General features: G+C 35.7%; 1 protein-coding gene across 1 annotated transcript in view; it reads left to right on the forward strand.

Moving 5' to 3' along the window:
* Positions 1-26929, forward strand: part of NECTIN3 (nectin cell adhesion molecule 3) — a 203227-nt gene that overhangs the window by 161844 nt on the left and 14454 nt on the right. The window lies entirely within an intron of this gene.

A 26929-nucleotide genomic window follows, 5' to 3' on the forward strand; every position in this document is an offset into this window, starting at 1 on the left:
TTAAATTAAAATTAAAAAAAATTTTTAAGTTAGAATTCAAACCCACGTCTTCTCTTTCCCTGTCTAGTGCCTCTCTTGGACAAACTTTGGGGAAAATGTTGGAGTTATGCCTCGGTTTTATCATAATTGCTGAGAGGGGTGGACTACATGGTAACTGAGGTCCTTTCTAGATCTATGATTTTGTGATTTTATAAATGGGAAAAATTAGAATTCAAGGAAGCAGTCAATAAGGATTTATTAGGCACTAAATGCCTGGTGCTGTTCCAGTCATTGTAGAGACTGAGAAAAATAAATGTCTCTAACTCCAATAAGCTTGCATTTTAATGATGAAGACAACATGGGCAAATACAAAACACTTGTAAAATAGATATAAGATAACTTTAATAACCAAGGGGCCAGAAAAGGCTTCCTGCAGAAAGTGATTGGAGTAGTTTTTTTCTTTTTTTAATCTTTTATCTTCCATTTTAGAATCAATACTATTAATTAGTTCTAAGGCAGAAGAGTGGGTAAGTGCTAGGTAATGGGATTTAAGTGACTTGCCCAGGGTCATACAGCTGGAAAGTGTCTGAGATCATCATTGACCCAAGGACCTCCCAACTCTAAGCCTGGTACTCTGTCCACTGAGCCATCTAGCTCTGAGTAATATCTTTAGAAAGACACAGATTCTGAAAGGCATAAATGAAGGAGTATATTCCAGGCATCAGGAACAATGGATGCAAAAGCATAAAGATGAGAAATAAAGGGCTATGCTCAAAGATCTGCAAGGAGACCAGTGTAGCAGGATCATAGAGTACATTTAGAAGAATAAATGGTAGAGAGACTAGAAAGAGGCCAATGGAGAGCTTTAAATGTTAATCAGAGCTGCTTATGGTTGGTTGGTCCTAGAAGTAATAGGAAGCCACCAGAATTTATTGAAAATGAGAATGACATGACCAGACCTGTACTTTAATAGATTTGCAGAAAATGGATTAGAGTGCTAAGAAAGCCAAGGTAGGGAGACCAATTAGATTATTGCACTAATCCCAATAAGAGGCAAAGAGGACTGGAAATAGGATGATGGTTGAATGAATCAGAAGAGGGTGTAGATAAGAGATGTTGTGGAGATAAAACCAATAAAATGTGACAGGTATTTGGCTATAAGAACTGGGGAAGACTCGAAGATGATAATAAGATTTAGAATCTGGGTAACTAAAATGGTCGTGATATCCTTTGCAATAATAAGGAAGTTTGGAAGAGAGGTAGGTTTGTGGGAAACAAGAAGTTCAGTTTTGATGCCAAGTTTGGAAACAACCAGGATCAAGACAGGCAATGGGTATTTTGTGATACTTGACTTTAGTTTGGGGGAAAGTGAAGTACTCTCTAATGCAAAACACAGAACTGTACTGGGAAAATTGCTTGGGAATGGTAAGAATTGTGGCTAACAGTGGTTTGAATAAAATGGAATTACTATTCAAATGAAAATATTCATAAATATCTATCGAGTATAATGGACTGGGCCACAGATTCAAAGATGAAAAATGGCATGGTGGCTCCACAGTGATTGAAATTCTTTATTCATCTGCATTCCTTATGAGCAGTTAGACTTGAAATGGACCTTACAAGACCATCTGGACTGATGCCTTCACTTAAAATGAGAAAATTTAGGCATGGAACCCGATGAATTGACCAAAGTCAAGCAAGTAATAAATAGAAGAGCCAGGACTCAAACTTAAATCTTCTGAGCCCCGATCCAGTGATCTTGTTCTAGGCACTAAAGAATTTTCTTATTGAGGTTTTTTATAATAAATTAATATATAAAGATATTTAGGGTTATTTTCATTTCCACCAATCCAAAGCAGAATTAATTTTCACTTACTCAGGAATCTAACTAAGAGAATCTAACTAAAGCTAAAAGTTTTCAATTTCCCCACTAATTTTTTTCCCCATTACTATCAAATGGTAGCAAATTTTCAATTCTCATTTCACTTCCTGCCCCTGTCAATTTTCTTATGAAATGGTCAAAGGGTGGATAGAAGGAAAAAAAGGATCTGGATTTTATACAAGCAGTATAAACAGTCCCTGAGATATCAAGATCTGTGTTCCCCCCATTTGGAATCTCTAGATGATTTGCATATGACCTTGAGAGGTAAAATAAAAGTGCCTTATTTAAGATTAAATATAAACCCACTTATTATGGTGGTGACTGAATACTTTTAAAAAAGTAATTTCCTTCACTTTCCCATTTGCCAATTCATAATTATTTTTGAGTTGTTGTGCTAGACAGACCCAACCTAATTAAAATGTCTTAAAACACCACCAAGTAGAAATCAACTAATGGAGGTTGGTTTCTAAGGGATTAATGCTCTTTTAAAAACATTTGGAATATTGGAAATACCATTCACTTGTTAGTAATATTTCAAATCTCCAATTTTACACTGCTGATCTTTGTGAAGATTATCCTGAAATCATGGGCTGAAATCTCTTTTGATCCTCTATATCTATAGTAAGTGTGTGATTGTGTACTTAAAAATGTGGGTTCATAATAGTTTTTTCTTCTATGGAGTAAGAGACATGGACCCAATGATCTCTAATGTCCTTTGCAGTTGTAGATATATACTTTTATGAATTGAATATATATTTATTAATTATGATAGCTCATATTTATATAATATATGGTTATAAAGTACTTTACATGCATTATCTCATTTGACAATGAAATACCAATAAAGTAGCACAAGTATTATGATCTTGAGTTTACAAGTGGAAGAACTGAGGCCCAGAGAGATCCTAGATATAATTTTTCCTGTATAGAAGACTTAGCAATATTGCTTTTCATGAAAAGGTTTCAAATGAAGAGTAAGTTAAAGAGATAGCCATTTGTTTCTTAAAATTCTTCTTGTCTCTCTTACTCAGGATTAATAATTTATTCTTTTATAATGGGGAGAATAAGGAATGGAGAAGTGGGTGGTTGTAGGAAAGATTCAGTGCAAAAAGACTAGAAAAAAAGATATTTTTATAGAAATGAAGACTAAGAATTAGCCAATGAAAAGTTTAATAGGGCAGATATCTTTATCCATTGCTCTTGGCAGATAGATCAGTAATGTCCTCACTACCAGCTATAGGGAATCCAAGGCAAAAGAACCCAAAATATAGTTGGCCAACACTTCCTTATGATTCAGATGTTGATTGTTCACTGTCTTGTATCATTTTCTGACTATTTTAGACACACACACACACATACACACATACATACATCTTATTTTAAGATTAAGATCATAGTATTAGAACTGCAAAGTACCTGAAAGGCTATCTAGTCCAAACTTCTCTTTTTACAAATACAGAAACTGAGGTCCAGAGAAGTTAAATGTGTATGTATCCCTTGGATATATGAATTAGGATTAGTATTTATTCTATAATTCCCTTGTAAATTGTAAGACATACAAATGTATGATTATTATTCTTAACTCTCCTGCTTCATAGAGCTTAGCATAATGCTGAGCTCTTTGTAGGCTCAATAAATTCTTGCTTCCTAATGGATCATAATAGAAAGTGTCGAAATGAAGATGTTTGACATTTATTCTGTTGGGATTACATGCAATAGAAGGAGCCCTCACTAATGGGAAGAACTAGAGGCCAGTGGGTAGAAGTTATAGGGAGTTGGGTTTTTTTAATTAAATATAATATTTATTAAATAAAATAAAAAAATTAATATAATAAAATTAATATAATAATTTTATTAAATATAATAAAATAATATAAATAAAAATAATTAAATAATAATATAATAAATAATGAAAAATATAAAATAATAAAAATATAAATAAAATAAATAAATATAAATAATAAAGACAGTTGACTTGGTGCTTAAAAGCTTGTGAAGCCAGTACTTGTATGGCATCGTTGAATCTTCCTAACAGTCATGAGATGTAGGTATTGTAGTATAATCTTCATCTTATACATAACGATGCTGAGGTTCATACAAAATGCTTCCCTTTGATCGCCACCCATCAAGGAAGGAGGAGGCAAGATTCAGAGCCAGTTCTGCCCAGGATCCAAGTCTGATGTTCCTCCCATTGCAACCCAGCAGACAGTCAGGGCTATGCTACAATGAGATAAGTTGCCCCGGTGAGTTCCTCATTCCTAAAAGTATTTAAGCACAGCCTGAATAACACTTAGATGTGCTCCCAGATCCAGTCACCATGGTTTCACAGCTGCCAGCAACTGCTTTCAGGTGATTAGTAGTCAGTGTGGAGAAGACAAATGGGTAGTGCTGGCCTAAGGTTGAAGGCTGATAGAGCATAAAGGAACAAAGAACTAGACAACCAAGGGTTGCAAGGCTGGAAAACAAGGTCTTGTTGGACTGATTAACTATTGGATTAGGACTGCAAAGAGACACAAGTTAAGTTTGAGGGGGCAGCCTGGATTGAGAGGAGAGGTCCTGGATTTAAATTTGGCCTCAGACATTTCCTAGATGTGTGACCCTGGGATAGAAGGTAAGGGTTTAAAACAAAAAAGGAAAGAAAAAAGGAAGTTAGGTTTGAGTGGTGGAACAGACAGGAAAAAACTTGGGGAGATAGGATCACTAGAAACAATTCAATTCAATAAATGTTAAACACTTCCAATGCATGAGGCACTGTGTTAAGTGCTGGGGTCACCATGGCAGGAACAAAACATCCCTCTACAAAGAGGGGGGAGGGGAGGGAGGAATCAACAAATCAATAAGTTCACCTATAAATAAGTGCGAGATGAACAAGGATCAAGATTGGATAATATAAATGGACTAAACCTCAAAGAAGATGCTGAGGGATGAGCAGGGATAAGTGTTAGGAAAATGAATATTTTGATTCCTCTTCCTGTCCCAGTATATCAGGATTAGTCATAAAAAAGTAGCTAGAGACAAGGATGGAGAGACATTCTAGAAAAATCTGGTTTCTATGAAGAAAAAGACTGGAGAGAGTATAACGAACAGAAAGGTAGGATGAATGGTGGATTTAATGGGTAGGAGTTCTGGTGGCATAGGGCAAAGGTAAAGCAGATGAGGTTAAGAACTAGAGGAGGAAGAACACAGGCGATACCCAGTCAAACTGTGCATCGATTATGGGAGGGTTGGGAGAGGGGAGGGGGGAAATAAAATGATTTTTGTAACCAAGGAACAATGTATGAAATTAAAATTTTTTAAATGCAAAAAGAAAAAAAGAACTAGAGAAGGAATGAGGGTGTACAAGGAGATGTAACATGAGTAAAGGATTTGCCCTCATCAGATAATGAGCCTGAAAAATGAGGTAATCGATGAAAAAATATTTATTAAGCATTTACTATGTATCAAGCACCATGCTAAATACTAGAGATACAAAATTCCAAAATGAAGACAGTCCCTGCCCTTAAGGAACTTTCACGCTATTAGAAGACAATATATACAGAGGAAAGGTGACTATAGAGTGATATTATGATTTGGAAAGTTTTTGTTTTGGAAATATTTTTATTTAGAAACAGATATGAAAACTTAGGGAAGCAAGTTGAAGGGATGGAGTTGACTTGATGATGATTCCAGAACCACAAGAGGCAGAAGGAGGAGGGGGTTTGCATATGGCCCCATGTCTAGTGAAATGTCTGGAGAAGGAAATGAGAGATGGCTGAAGCAAGTTGTAGCATAGCAAGTGATTGAAGCAACCACCATCAGGACAGAGGGACCCCAGGAAAAGAGCTGTATGCATGCGGGGTAAGTCCTCCAGGGCTTACTTTCTAATGTGGATATCGTGTCATGGCATAAATTTATTTATCATAAACAGAGGAAGTACTAGTTAATCCAAGGCCACCAGTGTTTTAAGGATCGATGGCAATGGTAACTTGTCAATCTATGGTGATGGACTGGTAATGTGGAAGCCTGTTAAGAATCAGCACTGTGAAATTAGACTGTTGACCGATCTGAGCAAAGGTAAAACACCAATACCAAATTAGAAAAAAAAAGGATAAAAATTAGAAGGCACTAAATTTGATTATTATTAATTCCATTACAACCTGTTACACAAGCTATTGATTTGAAAAAAGGGCAATGGACAAAGAAACCTGCATTGATTCTATAATCAATGTGTAACCAAACAAAACAGTAGATCTCAAAAACCATTTCTTCTGGCAAACATTTGATTTTTTTTTGCCAAGCAGAGGATAGCAGTCAAAGGCAGTATTCCTGTAGAAGACAGTCTCATAGGCAAGACATTATGGAGGAGAATATCAAAAGGTCAAGAGCAGTATCACAAAAGAAAGAAAAGTTGAAAAACAAACATTTTCAAAGGGCTTATTGTCTTATCCAGCTAAAACAAAGCATCCTTAGAGCATCTGTAAATGAATCTGGAAGAAGGTCATTGACTAAGTATAAAATGAAACAAATCTGGATTTCTTTACTTCTGGACTCATCAGTAGTGATAGTAGACCCATTCCATTTGGATTCTATCATCTACATTATTAAATATACTATATGAGAACCTACCCAAATAAGTGCAAAAGAAATCTGTTAGAGGTGGAACAATTTTGAAGTCACCTTAGGGAGGTCTGTAATCCAATGATCTCTCAAAGTCAGGAAGATTCCTCCCAAATGGAAACGATCCCAGAGTGTTTTAACCCCCAAAAGATGGAGAAAGGGCGTAGGAGTGGCAAATTATTTCCCATTGCCTACTTATGTGCTTACTTTCTCTAAAATCTTTTATAGTGGTGTGTGAGTTAGGATATATTTGATGAAAATGTAAGGACACAAGCCATCTTTCAAAAATTATTTCCTACAGAAAATCATCTCTTCAAAGCCACACAATCAACTGAAAGCTACAGTAGAGAATAGAAAATCCTGCTGTGTCTATAGGTTTCAAAAAAGCATTTGACGCAGAGCTGAGTATACCTTTAGAAGCACTCCTCAAAGTGTCTCCCACAGCTGTTAACATCCTCCATGACACAATTAAGAGACCACTAAGAGTCTAATAGGTATCAACATAGAACAAAAAATAAAACAGAGAAACCGATTTCCCTCAGGTGTTCACCACTATCATGAAAGATATTTTGTAAAGACTAAATAGAATTCCCCATCAACTGCTCCTATTTGTAGATGGCATTGCCCTAACTTCATTAAGAGCCAAAAGATTACAGACTAATATAGTTGAGTCATGGAAAAGAGATCTTGCAAATTGGGGGAAGAAGGGAAATAGATGAAAAACTCTTACTATTTATATCGCCACATGTGGTTTGAATACAGAGATAGCCCTTAGAGTTAGTTCTATCTATTTGTAAGTGTATGAATAGGTCAATTGATTGATCAAGTTAATGAAGTGCACTATATTTCTGTAGATCATCCCCTATGGTATTTTATTGCTTTGGGATCCTATAACGTGGATACCAGAAAGAGCTGGGAATGGTTGCAGTTTTCCCTCATCCATAAATTCAGCCTGCACCTGGATAGAAGATTATGAAATAAAATGACCAAAGAGGAAGTGGATGTTGGTTTGGGGGGAAAAAATCTTCCTCCTGTGATCTATGTATAAAGGAAAGAAAACATGAAAAATCACTTATCATAGGAGCTTTCAATTATTCTGACTGAGCAGAATGATGATTAGTGGAAGACGAAAGCAAATGCAAATCTTTTTTTTCTGCAGAAGAAAACCAACAAGATAAAAGATGATTTGTGCCAGACTGAGAAACATAAAGATGATTAAAAAGTTCCTGACAAAAAAAGATAGTTAAGCTGACTGTTCAAAATGCTTGACTTTTCCCATTAAATTTTTGAGCAAAGCATAATAAAAATAAGCTGAACGAATCAATGAGTAAATTATTTTGGGGGAAATTGCACTAGAAATTAAAGAACGAGGGAAACACCATTTTAAAAAATACTATTGCTATATATCAGATTATTAATAGATTAGAAACATCCTTGTTCAAGCATATTTTAAAGTCATGGTTGATCAGTTCCTCATTTACTTTAACCTACCAGAACCTAACACCAATTGATATTTCTTCTCCAAGAACATCACTGACCTGTAAAGGACCCCACCTTGCTTTTTTTCTGCCTTTAGACTAGATATTGACAATGTAATCGTAGAGCTAAAAGAATGAATTTAATCAAGAAAACAGATTTATTTCTACCTTACTCTGGTTCTTAGAACCGTTTTGTGTTAATTTATTGAGCTGTAACAAGGGAATGATGTTTAAACCTCTTAACTGAGCTCCTACCTTAAATAGTAATGTTTACTGAAATCTGGCTTTTGCCCAGGAAATGGGTCCTTGTCATGCTTTCCAGAGCTGGGAGTGAGCATATTCCGTGCTGTCCACAGACACTTCCAAGCCCTTACTCTGTCATTAGATCTCTTCTCTCGAAGGTCATAATTCTCTCTTGATCCTTATAGCCCCTTGTGCTAGCTTTATAGCTCTTGGCCAATCACTTTAATCTTTCTCAGCCTCAATTTCAATATCTGTAAAATGGGGATAGCAACACCTAGCTCAGTGTTATTGTGAGGATCATACATTATAATATCCATCAATCTTAAAATGCTATAGAACTGTTTGCAGTTGCCGTTGCCTTCCATTGGCCTTCTTGACACTGAAGGAACCTTACTAAGCAATTTCAGCACCTGGGTTGTTCTGCCTGATAGCTTCCCATCACCCTGGTCCATCTTTATCACCTTTCGTATATCCTGGCCAGTCAGTTCTTCCTCACCCATGGTTTCCCTTACGCTCTACCTCAGTCTCCCCCTGAAATGACTACATTTTAAAATTAACCACCATTTAGAAGTTTCCCATTTTGATCATTTCAATTCTGAAAATACCATTTCCTTCCTCACCCCATCCCACGGTTTTATTATTCCGAAAGCTGTACATTTCCTTCATTAGGAACTTGAATTCTTCCCTTTGATCACAGATGATCACCAATAATCTGACCTTACTTCTCACATTCATAATCTTGGCCAAAATTTCACTCATTTTAATTCTCTTCTATCTTGGATACTTTTATCCTTTTGATCTTCTGCTACTACTTTCCTGCTAATCCCCAAACCTGGGTAACCTCCACTCCCTACCTTTTAATGCTAAAACATGAACTTGTACTGAGAGTATCCACTACAAATTAATAAAATCCAGCAATCACTGAACCCTGTTTTGGTTCTTCTTAATACATTATTATCTTTTCCTTTCTTATTAGTCCAACAGGAGTGGTTTTGCTGGATATCCTTCTCCTATTTGTTTGTTTGTTTGTTGTTTCCATTGGCCCCTCAAATGCTGGGAATGTTCTCCTTTTCTCTCTTAGTAAGATATGTTCATTATTTCCTTCTAAACTAATCTCAAATTTCACCTTCCACATAAAACCTTTGCTAATTCCTTTAGTTATTGATCCTCTTTATAGCGATTACATAATATTGATTGTGTATAAATTTTGCATATATTTGTATATCAGGCTGCCTTCCTATTGGAACACACTCAGTAGCCATTCTTCATTACCACATGAAAGCTCAGGGAAGGTTGCTTCTGTCTATGCAGGTTTCATTATTAGGATGAATCCTTTTATTGGCTCCTGACCTAGGATTCTGTGGATATACTATACTAACAGAGTGATTTGCTCCTTGACTCGTTTCCATTTGTAAGGATGATACTCTAATCTCTAGACTTTCTCCATCATGCCTCCCTATCCTTCTCACCAGAATTTCACTCTGTCCCTTCTAGAAAGAACACTTTTTTTTTAAAGAAAAATGCCCCACAAGGATTATTAATCTGACCCTTCTACCTCTTGATTTTTTAAAATTTATTTCTTTAATAGAGAATATTTTCCCATGGCTACATGGTTCATGTTCTTTCCCTCTCCCCCTTCCCCCTTACTGTAGCCAATGAACAATTCCACTGGGTTATGCATGTGTTATTGATTGAGACCTATTTCTGTATTATTAATATTTGCACTGGGGTGATTTTTAGAGTCTATATTCCCAATCATATCCCCATCAAACCATGTGATCAAGAAAATGTTTTTCTTCTGTTTTTCTGCTTTCATAATTCTTTCTCTGAATGTGGATGATATTCTTTCTCATAAGTTCTTCAGAATTGTCCTGGATCATTACATTGCTGCTAGTAGAGAAGTCAATTACATTCGATTGTGCCACAGCATATCTGTCTCTGTGTACAATGTTCTCCTGGTTCTGCTTCTCTCACTCTGCATTAATTCCTGGAGATCATTCCAGTTCACGTAGAAATCCTCAAGTTTAGTATTCCTTTGAGCACAACAGTATTCCATCACTAACAGATACCACAATTTGTTCAGCCATTCCTCAATAGAAGGGCATCCCCTCATTTTCTAATTGTTTGCCACCACAAAGAGCACAACTATGAATATTTTTGTACAAGTCTTTTTTCCTTATTGTTTCTTTGGGGTACAAACCCATCAGTGCTGTGACTGGATCAAGGGGCAGGCAGTCTTTTAAAATCCTTTGGGCATAATTGCCTTCCAGAATGGTTGGATTAATTCACAACTCCACCAGCAATGCATTAGTGTCCCATTTTGCCACATCCCCTCTAACATTTATTACTTTCCTTTGATATCATATTAGCCAATCTGCTAGATGTGAGGTGGTACCTCCAAGTTGTTTTGATTTGCATTTCTCTAATTATAAGAGATTTAGTTTCTTGTAATTATTATTTTTTAAACCCTTACCTTCTGTCTTGGAATCAATACTGTGCATTGGTTCTAAGGAAGAGTAGTCATAAGGTCTAGACAATGGGGGTCAAGTGAATTGCTCAGGGTCACACAGCTGAAGTGTCTGAGGCCAGATTTGAACTTAGGACCTCCTGTCTCTAGGCCTGGCTCTCAATCTGCTGAACCACCCAGCTGTCCCTTTTCATGTGCTTATTGATAGTTTTGATTTCTTTACCTGAAAATTGCCTATTCATGTCCCTTGCCCATTTATCAATTGGGGAATGGCTTGATTTTTTTTTTTAAACCCTTACCTTCCGTCTTGGAGTCAATACTGTGTACTAGCTCCAAGGCAGAAGAGTGGTAAGGGCTAGGCAATGGGGGTCAAGTAACTTTCCCAGGGTCACACAGCTGGGAAGTGTCTGAGGCCAGATTTGAACCTAGGACCTCCCATCTCTAGGCCTAGCTCTCAATCCACTGAGCTACCCAGCTGCCCCGGCTTGATTTTTTGTACAATTGATTTAGCTCCTTATACATTAGAATAATTAGACCTTTGTCAGAGGTTTTTGTTTTAAAGATTTTTTCCCCCAATTTGTTGCTTCCCTTCTAATTTTGGTTGCATTGGTTTTGTTTGTACAAAACTTTTTAATTTAATGTAATCAAAATTATTCATTTTAAATTTTATAATATTCTATATCTCTTGTTTGTTCTTAAATTCTTAACTTTCCCATTGATCTGACAGTTATGCTATTCTGTGTTCACCTAATTTCCTTATAGTTTCCTTCTTTATATTTAAATCATTTACCAACTCTGAATTTATCTTGGTGTAGGGTGTGAGATCTTGATCTAAACCTAATCTCTCTCATACTGTTTTCCAATTTTCCCAGCAGTTTTTGTCAAATAGTCCTTTTGGATTTTTTTTTTGTTGTTATTTTTTTTCCCCAAAGACTGAGATCTTTGGGTTTATCATACACTATCTTGCTGAGGGCATTTACTTGAAGTCTATTCCACTGATCCTCCCTTCCGTCTTTTAGCCAGTACCATATTGTTTTGATGACCACTGCTTTGTAGTACAGTTTAAGGTCTGGTACTGCTAGGCCCCCCTCCTTCACATTTTTTTCATTGGTTCCCTTGATATTCTTGATCTTTTTTCTTCCAAATGAACTTTGTTATAATTTTTTTCTTATTCAGTAAAAAAGTTTCTTGGTAATTTGATAGGTATGGCACTGAATAAGTAAATTAATTTGGGTAGGATTGTCATTTTTATAATAGTAGTTCTTATTACCCATGAGCAATTAATGTTTTTTTTTCAATTATTTAGATCTAGTTTTAATTGTGTGAAAAGTATTTTGTAGTTGTGTTCATATAATTCCTGTGTTTGTCTTGGTAAATAGATTCCTTAATATCACCTCTTGATTATTGAAAAAGTCATTGAAGGCTTATTCCCTCTTCAGTCTGAAGATTGAGCATTTAAGATCTCTGCCTCTCTAAAAGAGTTTGGGGGTGGGGAAGAAGGCACTAGGTTTTCATCTAAAAGAGCATTCAAACAGTTTCACCTTCCTCTCATGGGAATGAGAGAGCACTGCTAAGGACTCTAGTTGAAATTAGAAGCAAGATGCAAAATGAAGGCCAAAACTAGATGCATGTTGAACCAGCCCAATCCATAGACAAGAGATCAGCAAACACTATCATGCCACATCTGGAAAGATCAGTAGGGCAACACTTGAAAAATATAACTCCATGTTATATCTGCAAATCTGAGAATATATATCCCCAATGCTGTATCATTTTTATTTCTAAGTAATACTCTCTATTATCATGATTTCTAATAGGACTTGATATGTTTTTCAAGCCTCTTTTGCATTCCCTTGTTCCTGACCATCCTAGAAATGCTTTCACATTCCCTATCCCAAAGTAGTTTCTAAAGTGGGGGTGATTGAGATGTGAGACCCATCTTGTCTAGGAAAAAAAAGCTAATCTTGGCCAAATATTTCCATGGAATAAGAGGGACTGGCATCCTTAAGTCCCTCATTGGGGTAAATGGAAAAGGTAATTCTTAACCAGGCTTAATCTAATTTTTTCATCTAGATATTAGAATCCCATGATCATTATTAAGACCATCACCAATTAGCAATGTCTTGGGAAAGGATGAACAATGAGTGTCCAAAATTGTATTTAATACTCTAAGATGCTAAATGGATTTGTCTTTGATCACCAAGAGAGGTGGCTGACCAGTTAATTTATTGGTTATTGCTAGTCTGATCAATGAATTGATCATTGATCATGAATCAAATCATCAAATAAATGGAGGGGTTGGCATTGAGAAAAAACAGTTCACTAGAGAATGGATGGATGGATGGATGGATGGATGGATGGATGGATGGATGGATGGATGGATGAGTCAATAGAAAAATGAATAAATGAAAAGCCATTTATCAAGCTTTTATCATGTTCAAAGCACCAAGCTGAGCATTAGAGATATAAATAGAAAAACAAGATAGTTTCTGTTCTCAAGAGGCTTACATTCTAATACCTCTTAAGGTTTCAGTTGCATGTCATATGGAAAGATTTCATGGTTCTTCGAGTGCAGTGGCAAAGCAGATGCTATACATCAAATTTAATGTCATTTCCACTAATATAATTTTTTTCTGATTCTGAATAATTAGATGGTGCCAAGGACTTTGATGTTAAAATTTTTCTTTTTTCTGAGTCTTCAGTAATTTTGGGTTGCTAAGGAAGCAGGGACTCTGGCACCATCATAGGTGCTTCCCATCTTCACAAAGGTGGTTGCTTTCCTGGACCTCAGGGACTAGACTAAAAGTAGGACCAGTGGTCCTACTGGTGGGATAGTTTCTGCTAGGCTAGCTTGCCTGCCCTGTAGGTCAGTTGGTTGGTGGTTCATGGAAATAGTTGCCCCCTTACCCATAAGGGCTGCTTTTCCAGATAATAGTTACAAGGACTGAGCTGGAAGTAGGGACAGTGTTCTATAAGCACTACAATTCCCAGGTCTCTTAGATTCATGGCCCTCAGCTGTCCCCTTTAAAATCAGAGGAGAGGTAGTGGCCAAAGTGGTTGAACTTGCCTGGGATGTGCTGACTCCTTTCATTTCTTTAGTATACCTTACTGCTTTGGTTGGACTGCTTTACTAGCACTCTTATCTGGCAGTTGGTGGAAATGATTATCAATCAAAGAATCATTTGACAAGCCTTCTATGGTGTCAGGCATTATAGTAGATACTGGGGATGTACAAAGAATGATATAATTCTTAAAGTACTAGCAGTTACTCACTGGGGTTGTGTGGGGTGTGAAATAAGGAAAAGTTTCATTCAGAAGATGTTGCCTGAAATGCATGATTGGTGCAAATTTTTTAACTTTCTGCCATCAAAATAGCCCTTTTCCTCTCTTATGATCTCCTCTATCCCTTATTTGATTAATACTCCCAGTCTACTTCCAGTCACAGATATGAAAGCCACCTTCAAATGGAGAAGCCTTCCCCCTAGTAATTCAGTTTCTCAGTTTTATCATGCACTAGACTATTCTTTTCAAATATTTCTGTTTTACCTGATCTACATTTCTGGGTATTTTTAGCCATCACCAGATACTTTTGATGATTGTTGCTTTTTTTTTAAATACAGTTTTAGGTCTAATCCAAAAGCTAAGCATCTTTTACTCATGTTTTTTTTTTCCTCTCTATTTCCCATGAGATTCTAGATTTGTTCTTCTAATAAAAATATATTATTATTTTGTCTAGTTCTTTGAGGTTCCCCTCAATAACTTCATTGGTATGATACTGATTCCATCAATTAATGTAGGAGGTAAAATCATTTTTATTATATTGGTGAAACCCAACCATTAACAATAGATCTCTAGTTATTCAAGTCTTCCCTTATTTCTGCAAAGAAAGTTTGATAATGGTTTTTTTTTTTATTTTTTATCTTGCTTATGACTTGGTAGGCCAACTCCTGGTTATTGTCAGAATTTTGTAGTTCTTTTGAAGAAAGTTCATCTTTCATCATTTCTTCCTAATGTCTGTTAGTAATTTATAGAAATGATTTTTAGTAGATTAGTTTTGTTTCCTGAAACTTTACTATAGTTATTAATTAACTTGATTGCATCTCTCATACTGTCTGCTAGTAGGAATAACTTTTTCCCCCTTGAAAATGTTTGTGTCTTTAATTTCATACTCATGTTTTTACTATAGTTAACATTTCTAATATATTGACTCTTCTGAACTCAATTTTTCTCATAAGAAGGCATTGAAGTATATATATATATATATGCTTTTATATATACTAATATATAGCTTTATAAAATGTATAAAAATATGTAATATACATATAAAACATATAATATAAAATAATATATATCTTGTAAATATATCTTTATAAATACCCTTTTAATAAATATATTTTATAAAAATATGTTTTATAAATCTTTATAAATATCCCTATATATCTTTATAAATATATATATATATATTTACACATATCTCTTTACAAAATTCCAAATATGAAATTCTATCATATTAAGTGAAGATTCCTCAAAGGAAAATATGATGTTGGACAAGTCACTTTATTTAGAGTTTCCGCATCTGTGAAGTGAGAGGTTTGAATTAGATGATCCCCATGGCCCTTTGCAGCTCTGACATTCCGATCTATTATTAGCCTATGATACCAAGAAAGCCAACTACTTTGTTGTTGCTGTTTGACGGTTGATAAGGAGAAATAGAATCTGTCTCCTAGTTAGTCCTGAGCCAGATTACCCAACAACCTCCAAGGTCGTGACCTTCAGGCACCCAGCTGCTGCAACTTAATACAGGATGGCTTCATCACACATCAGGTGTCTTTACATCTCTATAGGCCAATGCCCAGACTCATGTGCATCTTGCCATTTGAAAGCTATTAATAGGGAGATATCATATGACCACACTGCAAATATGAATGGAATGCCAGCAGGGGACTGGAGGGGTGGAAGGGCTAGAAAATCTATTCAATTGAAAACAGTTGCATGTGTAGATTGGCATCTGTAGGGTAGGTGAGGAACATTTGGTTGCAACTTGAAGTGCATACGTCTTTTCAAGGCAGCTCATGCCTTAATCCAGCTCATTTAAAAAAAAATCTCCTGCAGAGCGTTATAGCAAAACATTAAGGTAAAAAGAAATCACAAAGCAATCAAAATGTTTGTACATTGCCTTGACATCATCCACCTAAATGTTTTGATGCCTTCTTGTCTAAATACCCATCCGTGGTAGTCAAGAGCTCAGGATACCACTAAAATTACTTTCCTGTAAAGCCATAAAAGCTTTCCATTTGCAACCCTCTTGTCCTTCTTCCTCTTCTGGGTACCTGCCATGTTCTATAATTTGTCTTCATTAGATTTTTATAAGCATGTCACTGAGTCCTATAATCTTAGCTCATCCTCTTTTCCATATTAATCACGCCACTTATTTGTGGCAGCCGATTTTCTACAATGCTCCCCTGTCTCAATCCTCCTCTTCTCCTTTTCCCCAGCCCCAAACATCTGTGTACATGTTCGTCCAGGGCCTTGTTACTCTGAGGCTCTTGGAAGCTCAAGCAAAACATTTAATACTTAGTCAAGTTAAATAAGTATTCACAAATGAGAGCCTGAAATGTCATGAACATCTTTAAATCTGGATGGAAGCAGATACAAAGATGATCATTTTCATCGACTTTTAAAATTTGAAATTCAGAGAGTCAATCATTCCAGATCCTAGTTCAGTGAAGAGAAATCTGGATAACCCATGCTTCTTGATAGGGTAACAGGCTACATTTATGCAGTACTTTGAGATTTGCAAGGCACTTTATATTCATTTTCTCATTTGGTCTTCACAGCAACTCTGTGGGGAAGGTTCTGTTATTATCCTCATTTTATAGATTGGGGAACTGAGGATTAGAGAAGTTAGGAAATTTGCTGAGGATTAGCCTGCCAGTTAGTGGCTAACATAAAATTCAAACCCTGTTTTTCCTAGTCCTAAAAGTAGAGCTTTATCTACTTCCAGGCTACTTGTAAAAAATAAAGAGAATATATGTAGCCTGGAATGGTAGATTGTGGGCCTCTCTTGGAAGTCAGATCAACCTCAGTTCAAATCCTGCCTCTGATACCTACTTTCACTATGAGTGTGGTCAAGTCACTTAATGTTTCAGGACCCCCTAGTAAAACTTTCTAAACTAAAACAATAAGTTCCAAATGAATTGACCATCTATGAGTGTGGAAGAAGATTCCACTCTGAGCATTCCAAAATCATAGATCATTCACAAAGCTACCACGAATAGCCAAGATTGTTAATGGTGCCATTTTTACCTTAAATGTTTACCAAAGTTACATATAAGGCTTTAAAGAACACTTCAAACTCAATTACTTAATATAGTAAATGTTAAGATACCCATTTTCTTCCCTACCAGTACTAGTATCAAGATTTGAACTCAAATCTACATTGAGTCCAAATCCAGTATTCATTCCCCTCCACCATTTGTCAAGTTCTACACATTTGCATGTTATAATAGGCAGCTAGAAAGCATGCAAAATGGATGGACAGAGTAAGAAGATAGAATTCATAATATTTTGTATTTTTAAAATACATTCAAAATCTTTTTAAATGCTAAAAAATTCAACCTGGTATGATTCTCTATCCAGGAATTATCTGCAATTAGACTGACATTTTCCCTATTAGCAGGCTACCATTATATGCCATTTTCTGTATACATTGATAAGAGCACGGTCCAATGAGGGGAAAAGAGCACTGGATTTAGAATCAGAAAAGTCAGGTTCAAATTTAGGTGCTGCCACTTACTTGCTTGGATAAACTTAGCCAAGTCATATAACTTTTCCAGGAAGTCAGTTTCCTCATTAAAAAAAAAAAAGATGGTCAGTCCAAAGATTTCACATCAGGACTCTTCTGGCACTTAATCTATGATCTGATGGTCTCACCTGCTTTGTCACTCTATTTCATTACCTGGATAATTCAGATATTCATTCTCCCAAGATTCTAAGTAGGATACTATTAAAGGACGTTAGTCTTCTTTGAAGGAAAATAAAGTTTTTACAGTTCAATTCCTTGGGCACTCTTCTGCCTTCAGAACCAAAAGCATTTATACTTCCTAGGTTTGGGAATTGCATCCCCTATGAGTTTCTGGCCCCCGAGGCTCTGAGTGATACATGGGATTGGACTAACCACAAAGCAAATCACCATATGCCATGGAAAGTGGAATTTTACAACATTAAAACATATTGCACATTATAGGAAATCATATTAAGATATAACCCTCCTGAGGCAGCTAAGTAGCTCGATGGATTGAGAGAGGAAGTGACGTGCTTTATATAGATGGTTTTATGTCACTTTCCTGCGTCTCATCTGTACCAATAATAGTTAAGCTTGACTTAGAACCGCCCAGGGGGTCTGTCCTCTTTTTCTGCACATGTCTGTTGAAGGCCATTTCCTCAGATAATTAAATGTTGAGTTTGGTACAGACCTTCCTAATCTTGTTAAACTAAGGAGGGTGGAGAAATTCAGGGTTCCCAAGACCTGATTCTGTTAGTGATCCTGGGTCAGCATTGTAGATGAACATTAAAAGATTCCTTTTCCAAGTGAATTAGGGCTTCTTTAATACAAAGAGCTTCATGTCTATAAGCAAGGGGGGTCTATTTCTGCACAGGCAGCTGCTCCCAGCTTCATGGCTAAGTCTCTATTGTTATTGATTAGGAAATAGCTAAATCTTAGGGTGGAATGTTTTAAAATTCACAGACTAGAGACAGGAGATCCCAGATCAAATTTGACCTCTAACATCTTCCTCACTGTGTGACTCTAGACAAGTCACTTAACTCTATTTGCCTCAGTTTCTTCATCTATAAAATGAGCTGGAGAAGGAAATGGAAAACCATTCCAAGAAAACCCTAAATAGAATCATGAAGAGTTGGACATGACTGAAAGACAACTCAACAACAACATAGTATCTGTTTCAGAGACATATTTTGAAAAATCAAATGAAACTATAGGAATAAGTTCTTGACAAACCTATGTCAGATTTTTTTTATTATAACTGTTACAAACTCACATTTCCTTTTTTTTTCCTTGTTTGACCTTGGAAATTATACATTCGTCTATTTTAGTATCTTCAAGTGAAAATGCCAGAAATTTTAGAGCTTAGTGTCTTAAAATTCTTGTCAACAATAAAACTGACACAAATGCACCCTCCACCCCAGTTTTGTGCTCTAAGCAAGTAGATTTGTTGCCTACCCCTTATCTTCTAGTCTTCCCAGGTGACTTATATGGAGATTTTTACATTTTTTCTACAAAAAAGAATCAAAAGCAACTTTTTTTGGGGGGGGGGGTTACTTTAATAAACAAATGACATTAGTGATCCTGGGTCAGCATTGTAGATGAACATTAAAAGATTCCTTTTCCAAGTGAATTAGGGCTTCTTTAATACAAAGAGCTTCATGTCTATAAGCAAGGGGGGTCTATTTCTGCACAGGCAGCTGCTCCCAGCTTCATGGCTAAGTCTTCCATCCCTCTTTCCATAAACATGTAACCTCATTCTTCTTTGGTGGCTTTTGATTTTCATCTCATAATCCTCCACCTTAAAAAAATCCATTTCCTTTTGACTTTGTCTTTTAACTATTCATTGTGACTTGTATGGGAAATGGGAAACCATTTCATATCTATTCCTTTCTCTTTAAGAGGTTCCCCTTCTACAAGTGAGTTACACAATATTCTTTTTATTTTCTCTTCAGGGCAGTCCTAGCCTCATCTGTTTCTCTTCCATTCTGACAGTCTTTTATGTGTCTGTAATGTAAGCTGATCACTTACTACCAGGGTATTACAGCCTTCCCTTTTTAAAAAGAACAATAATTTTCCTCCTTTGCCTTGCTCTCCCCTGATGTGGAATTCCTTTCTCTGTTAACATAGTCTCAAAAACAACTTTCTTCTCCTTTGCTAAACAAAAGTCTTCCTCAACTCCTAATATAGCTTGTAAGGTCCCAGAAGGCCATTCCAACAACTGCAGGTAAGCAGGCAGGAAATTTCAGATTCCACTAAGACTCAAGACAGCAGGAAAAAAGACTGACCCAAAAAGGTTAGTGAGGAGGTCAGGCATTATTGGTAATGGAGACCCAGGCAGATTCCAGTCCCTGAAAGGATGTCAAGAGAGCCAAGGCAAGAAGGGGTAAGGCAGGTCATTAGCCCCAATGAAATCGAAATACCAAGTAGGATCTTTGCCATGAAGAATAACAGACATTTGTGGGGAACTGCAGTATCAATTGGAAGTTGGTTGTCTTAAGTCAAGAACCTTGTTAAAACTGGCCCTAAAGTGGAACCAATAGCAAGATCGAATTACTGCTGACCCAGTCATGTTACAGATCCAAGACCTCCCTTTAAGGTCAGATTTATGGCTTTATCTTGCTGAAAATTCACTTGGAGTCAAATTTACTTTTCAGAGACCCCCTGGGTACAGGGTGTAGCATCACCAAAAAGGACAGTTCAGTGGGATGTGGGGTTGCAATGGGAAGGGAATAGACAAACCCATATGATTTTGCAGTGTGCTTCTGGAGGATTGCAAGATAAGGCATATGATAGCAAGATAAGGGAAGTATGTAAGTGTCCCCTCCTGTGGAAGAAATATACTCTCCCCAAAACTTGCATTATGGAGCAGTTCCCCTTTTTTGGTGTTATAGCTGTCTGGATTTGTCACAATGTCTAGGGTGAATCTGAGCCAGAAAATATGGGTTAAAGATACCAAGATATTAGGACTACAGAGTTTCAGGTACAGAGTGTAAGCTTTTTTCTTCAGAACACTGACATGCCCCAATTTTTAAGTAATATATCACATATGAGTTTGGGGGTTCTTCATTATCTTATTTACTCTGTCTGCATCTCCTGTTGTTCATTCAATAGCTACCTAGATTCTCTTGAATTCCATCCTTCTTGCTGCTGTTTCCTGTCCAGATGTGAGCCTCTGAAATGGAACAACTAACCAGTTTGAGTCTCTTGCTTTTAAATTTCATCCTCTTGCTCAGTCCTTCAACAATTCCTTTCTCATTCCTGTCCTTAGCTTATATTCTGTTCTCTTGAAGTGACTTAAATGATTCAGATACATTTTTCAACAGGAAGAAGGGCAGACATATTCCCTATCATCTCTTAGAGTGTGCCAAGGATACCCTTTCTTTTCATAATCTTCAATGTTCCTTTATCCACCCTATCCTAAAAACAAACAAAACACACAACAAAGATGAAACAGAAAACAAACAAAATAAATAAACAGATAAAGGAATAGTAGATCACTACCCTTAGAATTAAGAAAATTCAAGTTCTTTTTCCACATACTGGCTGCAGGACCCTGAACAAGTCCTTTAATAATTAACTTCTCAGTGCTTCCAGGCAATTGTTGTTGAGTGTAATTTTGAGAGAAGTTACTAACCTGCATTGAGAAAGGGGTTCCTCATCCAGAACATCCCTCTAGCAGTGAACGTACAGGTCCAGACCCTATCACCATCCCTCTTCTATTTTGTATATCCTTATCTATCACTAGACTGACTATAAACTCAAAGGCAGACCAGGGCTGTGACTCGTTCTCGATACTGTTGGGCAGCAATTCTCCAATATGTGCTAGGTGTTACTGAGAGAATATTCAAGCTATCGTGTCTGTTTCTGTGACTCCAGATTGTATTATGTTGCTCCTTTCACCTTGTTTTTCTATTAGACGTGCCATTACATTGATGCATATGCTGCTAATGGAGAATATTTCCTGCCCCTTCATAAAGATGGCACCTAACAAAATGGTGCTTCCTTAGCAGCATGGTTTAATACTGACATTGAAGACTAAATTATACCTGTACTGAACATAAATGTTATCCCGTCCAAATAGTGGTTCCATCTAAAGTCTGACTTCTGGAAAGACACTCCTTCCCTTTTTGTAAATGTTGAAATCAATAAATTTCACTATGGAGAGCCCTTCATATCCTCTGCCCAGCACTCATGCAAGCACACACTCACACACACTCAAACACTCTGCACCTGCATTGCAGGGGCTTTAAGGGCCCCCACTCCTGGGGAGCTGATGCATTCTGATCCTGCCTAATTTATGAGCTGGACTCTAGCCCAAGGTGCTCTATAGGCAGGTCATTTAAGCATTATCTCCATTGTGGAGAAAAGTGCCAAACTGCAATTCCAGACAATGACTTCACTAATACAAAGGAAAACTGCATTCTTTGGGCCTCCAGTTTCCCAAGTTGTATTTCTTAGTGAACCTGCAAGTTAAATTAGACCTACATCTTTCTATAGCAAGAGATTTCTACTCCTCCTCCACTTTCTTTGCTTTTCTTTAACTACGTTCCATCCAAACGAGGTAAACCAATGGATCAGGTTGCTTGTCACTTTTCAAAAGAAAAAAATAAGATATTTAAAAACACCTATTATAAATATCAGAACCAGGAAGAAAAAATAAGTATAGTCTTTCACCAAGTATTTTCAGAGTTCCTCTTATCCAGCTTTATTTAATTGGGAAAGGAACTATTCCACAAAAAGAGATAACTTTCCATATTAGATTATCTATCTTAGAGAATTTTGTTACATTGTATGTAAGGAAAAAAGATAGATCATTAGGGAAGAAGAAAAGGATGGTTTATTTTTCCATGGTATAATCAAGAGAAATAAAGGGAGTGAAATATGCCTTATTTAGGAGATTCCAAATTGTTTTAAGACATATTTGTTTGTTCTTTTATTTTAGGCACCTTCATTTAGATCATTTTAGGCAAGATGAGGGATGATCGATTGTGACCAATACCAGAGATCCTTGTCAGAATTCCTTATTTTCTAAGGATGAGTAAAATGCCAAAAAAAAAAAAAAGCTTGTGTCAGAGATAAGAAAAAAAAACTTCATGCAAAATAGGTCTAGATCAAGGATTTAAAAGACAAGACATCCCTGACTGTTATTTTACCAAGGGAATACCACTAATATGTGAACACACATGGTATAAACATACATACCAATATATGGAGAAACTTACTACTTTTAATTAATAACTCAGATTATCCTTTACTTCTTAGGATTTTGTTATTATTGTGGAAACAGACAAATTGCAAACAGGAATAAATCTTGATTTAGAGCTAAATAAAAGATTTAGGAAAAGGGGGAATTAATTAGTTTTAGTGATTGTCATTTCCAAATGATCATTTTAGTATTTAAATTCCTGATTATTGAGTTCCAAACCTATAAAGCAATGGAATGCTTTTTAAGAACAACTTTTTGCAGGAGGTCCAACCTCTTTATTATGTCTAAATTCAAATAGGCATTTGTGGTGTGTACAAAAAAAAAGGATATTCCTTAAGGATGAGTTCAAAGGAAGGAGTAACTAATTATATGATAAAGCACCCAAAACCCAAGGTCTAGATTAGTAGACATCTCTCTATCCTGAACTTGAACTACCTTCCTGTCCCCAAGAGGCATTTTTCAAAATGTTTGATGAAGTTGTTAAATTGTTGTCCAAAATGAGATGTCTACTAATATAGACTTATCATGACTCAAAGAAATTCCTGTTCTATGCTTAAGCATAGGTCAAAGTCCTTTCCATTGTTCAGCAAAAGGTTTCTGTCCTAAAGTAATCTTAAGAAGGGAGGAGGAGGAACCTCCCATGCCAATGGGGTTCACATTCCAATAGACTATCAGTAAGAAAGTTTCCAAGTATGAAATATCCCAATGGTGAAATTTCCAACATTTATAAGTCTAAGAAATTTTAAGGTTTACAAGCCTTTCTTCTAACAGTGCTCTCAATATGATAAAGTGATATGACCCAAATAACTATAATACAGAAAGACATATCTAAGCTCTTTAGAGGCAGGAATTATGTGACTATTTTCCTGGCATCTCCAGGACCTAGGACAGTGACAGATGCTGATGGATATAGTGGAAGGGGCTCTTAACTTGGAGCCTAGGGATCTAGCTAGGTTCAAATGTTGGCTTTGTTGCCAGTGATGGCTAACCAATAAGTTCTGCAAATCTCATCTTCCTCATCTGTAAAATAGCAGAAAAAAGTTATTTCCTGTCTCACAATGTTTTGAAAAGGAAATTGTTCAGAAAACATTTCTATAGAAATATAAGCTATTAACTTTGTTGTTATTAAAAGAGAAGTACAACATCCTTTTTCTTAAGAAATGATAAATTATAAAAACACAAAGTAATGAGCTGCCAGTTAAAATCACTTCTAATATGTGATTTTGCTTAATTATTTTCATGTAAAATTATTGTACTTTACTTTGAAAGGAAAATTGGTTGTTGGGGGGGGTGCCTATAAAAGTGAAAAAAAAAGATTTTTTTAAAAGAGAGTGGTACAAATCAAGTGATAAGGAAAGTCTAAGGGGATTGTAGGGGTTGACTCATTAATAGCTATAGGGATCCTGGGAAGGAGATGATGCTTGGACTGGACCTTAAGGAATGAATAAGATGTCTTAAGATGAAGATAACAGAAGTCCAGAGGAAAGACAGATAAAAGCAATATTTCAAAATAGAAGCAACATTGTAAATTTAGACCTAGGAGTAGCATGCAGGATAGGACTTGAATATTGCATGGTAAATGACCCTGGGCAGCTAGGTGGGCCAGTGGATAGAGTGCCAGACTGGAGTCAGGAAGATTCTTTCCCCTGAATTCAGATCCAGCTTCTGATACTTCCTAGCTGTGTAACTGTGGGCAAGTCACATAACCCTGTTGGCCTCGGTTTCCTCATCTGTAGAATGAGCTGGAGAAGGAAATGGCAAACCAATCCAGTATCTCTGTTAAGAACATCTCTAATAGGATAGAAAAGGTTGGACATGACCCAAATGACAACAACAACAAAAAAAAAACAACAACCCCCCAAAAGGTAGTTAGACTTATATTAGATGTTTATCATTATATGAATTAGATGAAATTATTATATTAATGTATGAAATTATATGAAAATTAATTATTATATGAAATTATATGAAAAATGGAAAGGTTTAATAATGCCAAGTTGTGGAAATCTGTGAATGTCAGATTAAGGACCCTAAATGTTATTCATTAAGTACGAGGGAGGCATTAAAGAATTCTGAGCAGATAGTGATATGATCAGATTTATGCATAAGGAAAATTAACCTGGCAATTGTGTGAGGGGTGGATTAGAGAGGAGAGAGAGGGAAGGAGTGGAAATCTGTTAAAGAGCTCTTATTGCAAGAGGCATAAGTGCTTGGCTAGAAATAATAGTGTCAAAAATTACAGTTTCTGCCCTCAAGTGGCTTATATTCCACTGGGGCATATGACATATACACAAGTAGATACACAGTATATAAAAACAGCTATTGTAATAGTTCAAGGGAGTGGAGAGGAGAAAGGAACAGAAAGCTCTGTGCCAAGAAGATTGAAGAGATAGAAACAATAGGACTTGATACCTGATTGAATATGGAGGATAAGGGAGATAGGACAATCAATAATACCACTTTATTGTTTTTGCTGATGTTTAGACATATATATATATATACATATATGTGTATGTCATTCAACAGTTTGTAATTTAGCTATATCATATTTTGAGTTGTATTGTTTGATAGGTATGGTTTATGTTTAGGAATATTTCATAGATGTATACAAGTTTCTTCATTTTTCTGATCCATCTGCTATAATTAGTTGCCTTGTTTTGTATACATATAATGATTTAGTGTAATATGTCTCTTTTCCATGAATTTTATTAAAAGAATTAAGAAAGACAATACATGTAGAAAAGACAGTTTCTTAAGATGCATTAAATACAATAATAGTTTTTGGGGTTTTTTTCGTTGATTTTTTCCACAAAAATTTATCTTGGTTTTTGTCAATTGCCTTGGATTTTGTTGGTGTGCCCACTCTACCTTGATGCTAATTTTGCAAAAACAAAGGGCAACCCATTCGTTCTCCTACTCAGTGTGAGCAATACATGTATTGAAAAGCAAATAAATCCATTTATCCATACAGATAGCAAGCGAAAATCAGATAAAGCATATGGACTGTAGCATATGGATAAAGCATACCTGACTATAAAAAAAAGAATGAACTCTCATTGGGAATGAGATATCTCATCTCAGTGAAGTAGAAATTCTCCCATAATATCTCAGCTGAGAAGAGGGACATAATTAAGGTAACAACTCATCTAACATGTCAGCTTCTTTCCAAAGTCTTTCCAGATAATGCCTTGATACTTAAGGTCCTAATGGAGGGGGATTCCCCTTCCAAACAATAACCTCTCTCCCCTCTTTGCTGTCTTCCATACACCAAGAAGAGTATTCAGAAAGGTGAATGACATGTTAAATTTTCATTTATTCTTTACATTAGTCTTCTGTATTCATTTTATATTAATTTCTTGTTATTTTTAGTATTAAACACTATCTTTATTCTCTATAAAATATGTTTTTGGTGTGTATTTTGGAGTTCTAGAATGAATTAATTGGATTTACATTGATTCTCATAGAAATAATTGCCTCAGTTTTTGTTGTTTTGGGATTTTCCCAATTGTTTTTGGATGGATTATCAAGGAAAACTGAGGTATCACTATATCAAAATTAGTGCATTGAAAAAAATAAAATAATGAACTTTTACATGTTAGGAATAATGAAATGTATCTTAATAGTGAACTAGGAAAAATTATTCCCCTTTAAAATATAATTAACACTTTCAGGCTCCCATTTAGTAATTCAGTATTACTTTTAAAAGATATTAAATGCTACTCTATTAGACTGTAAGAGTTAACAGAATATGTCTAATAGGTAACCACTGTGATATAAACTTAGAGTTAATAATTGACTATAATGGTTAAACTCTGTGATAATTCTTTATTGTCAATATCTCCTTATGTTCTACATACATTGTTGTTATGAGTTATTGGGATGGGGAGTGAGAGTGTACTTTTTCATTGTCAGCAAGAAAATGTGAAGAATGAACAGAGGACAAAAAAGGCTTTTTAAATTTTTTTAAATTAAATTAAATTTAATTTAATTTAATTTATTTTTTAATTTTATTTTTAATTTTATTTTTTAAATTTAAATTTAATTTAAAATTAGTTTACCATAAAATATCTTTCATACCAAAGATATTTTATTGACCTTTATTTTATTAGGAGGTATTCATATGACCAAAAAAAATCATCAGTTTGGAACTCAGAATGCCCACTTGGAGCTTTTAAAATAATTCCTACTGTTATAAGGAGTTTTCTTAATTCCACTCTTCCTCGTTAAGAATAGAATTTCTAGCTCTCACCCTCTGTCTCTTTTAAGAGACCAACTATAAAAAAGGAAACAGTTA

The sequence above is a fragment of the Monodelphis domestica genome, chromosome 4 (genome assembly GCF_027887165.1).
Source record: "Monodelphis domestica isolate mMonDom1 chromosome 4, mMonDom1.pri, whole genome shotgun sequence".
Taxonomy (NCBI): Eukaryota; Metazoa; Chordata; class Mammalia; order Didelphimorphia; family Didelphidae; genus Monodelphis; species Monodelphis domestica.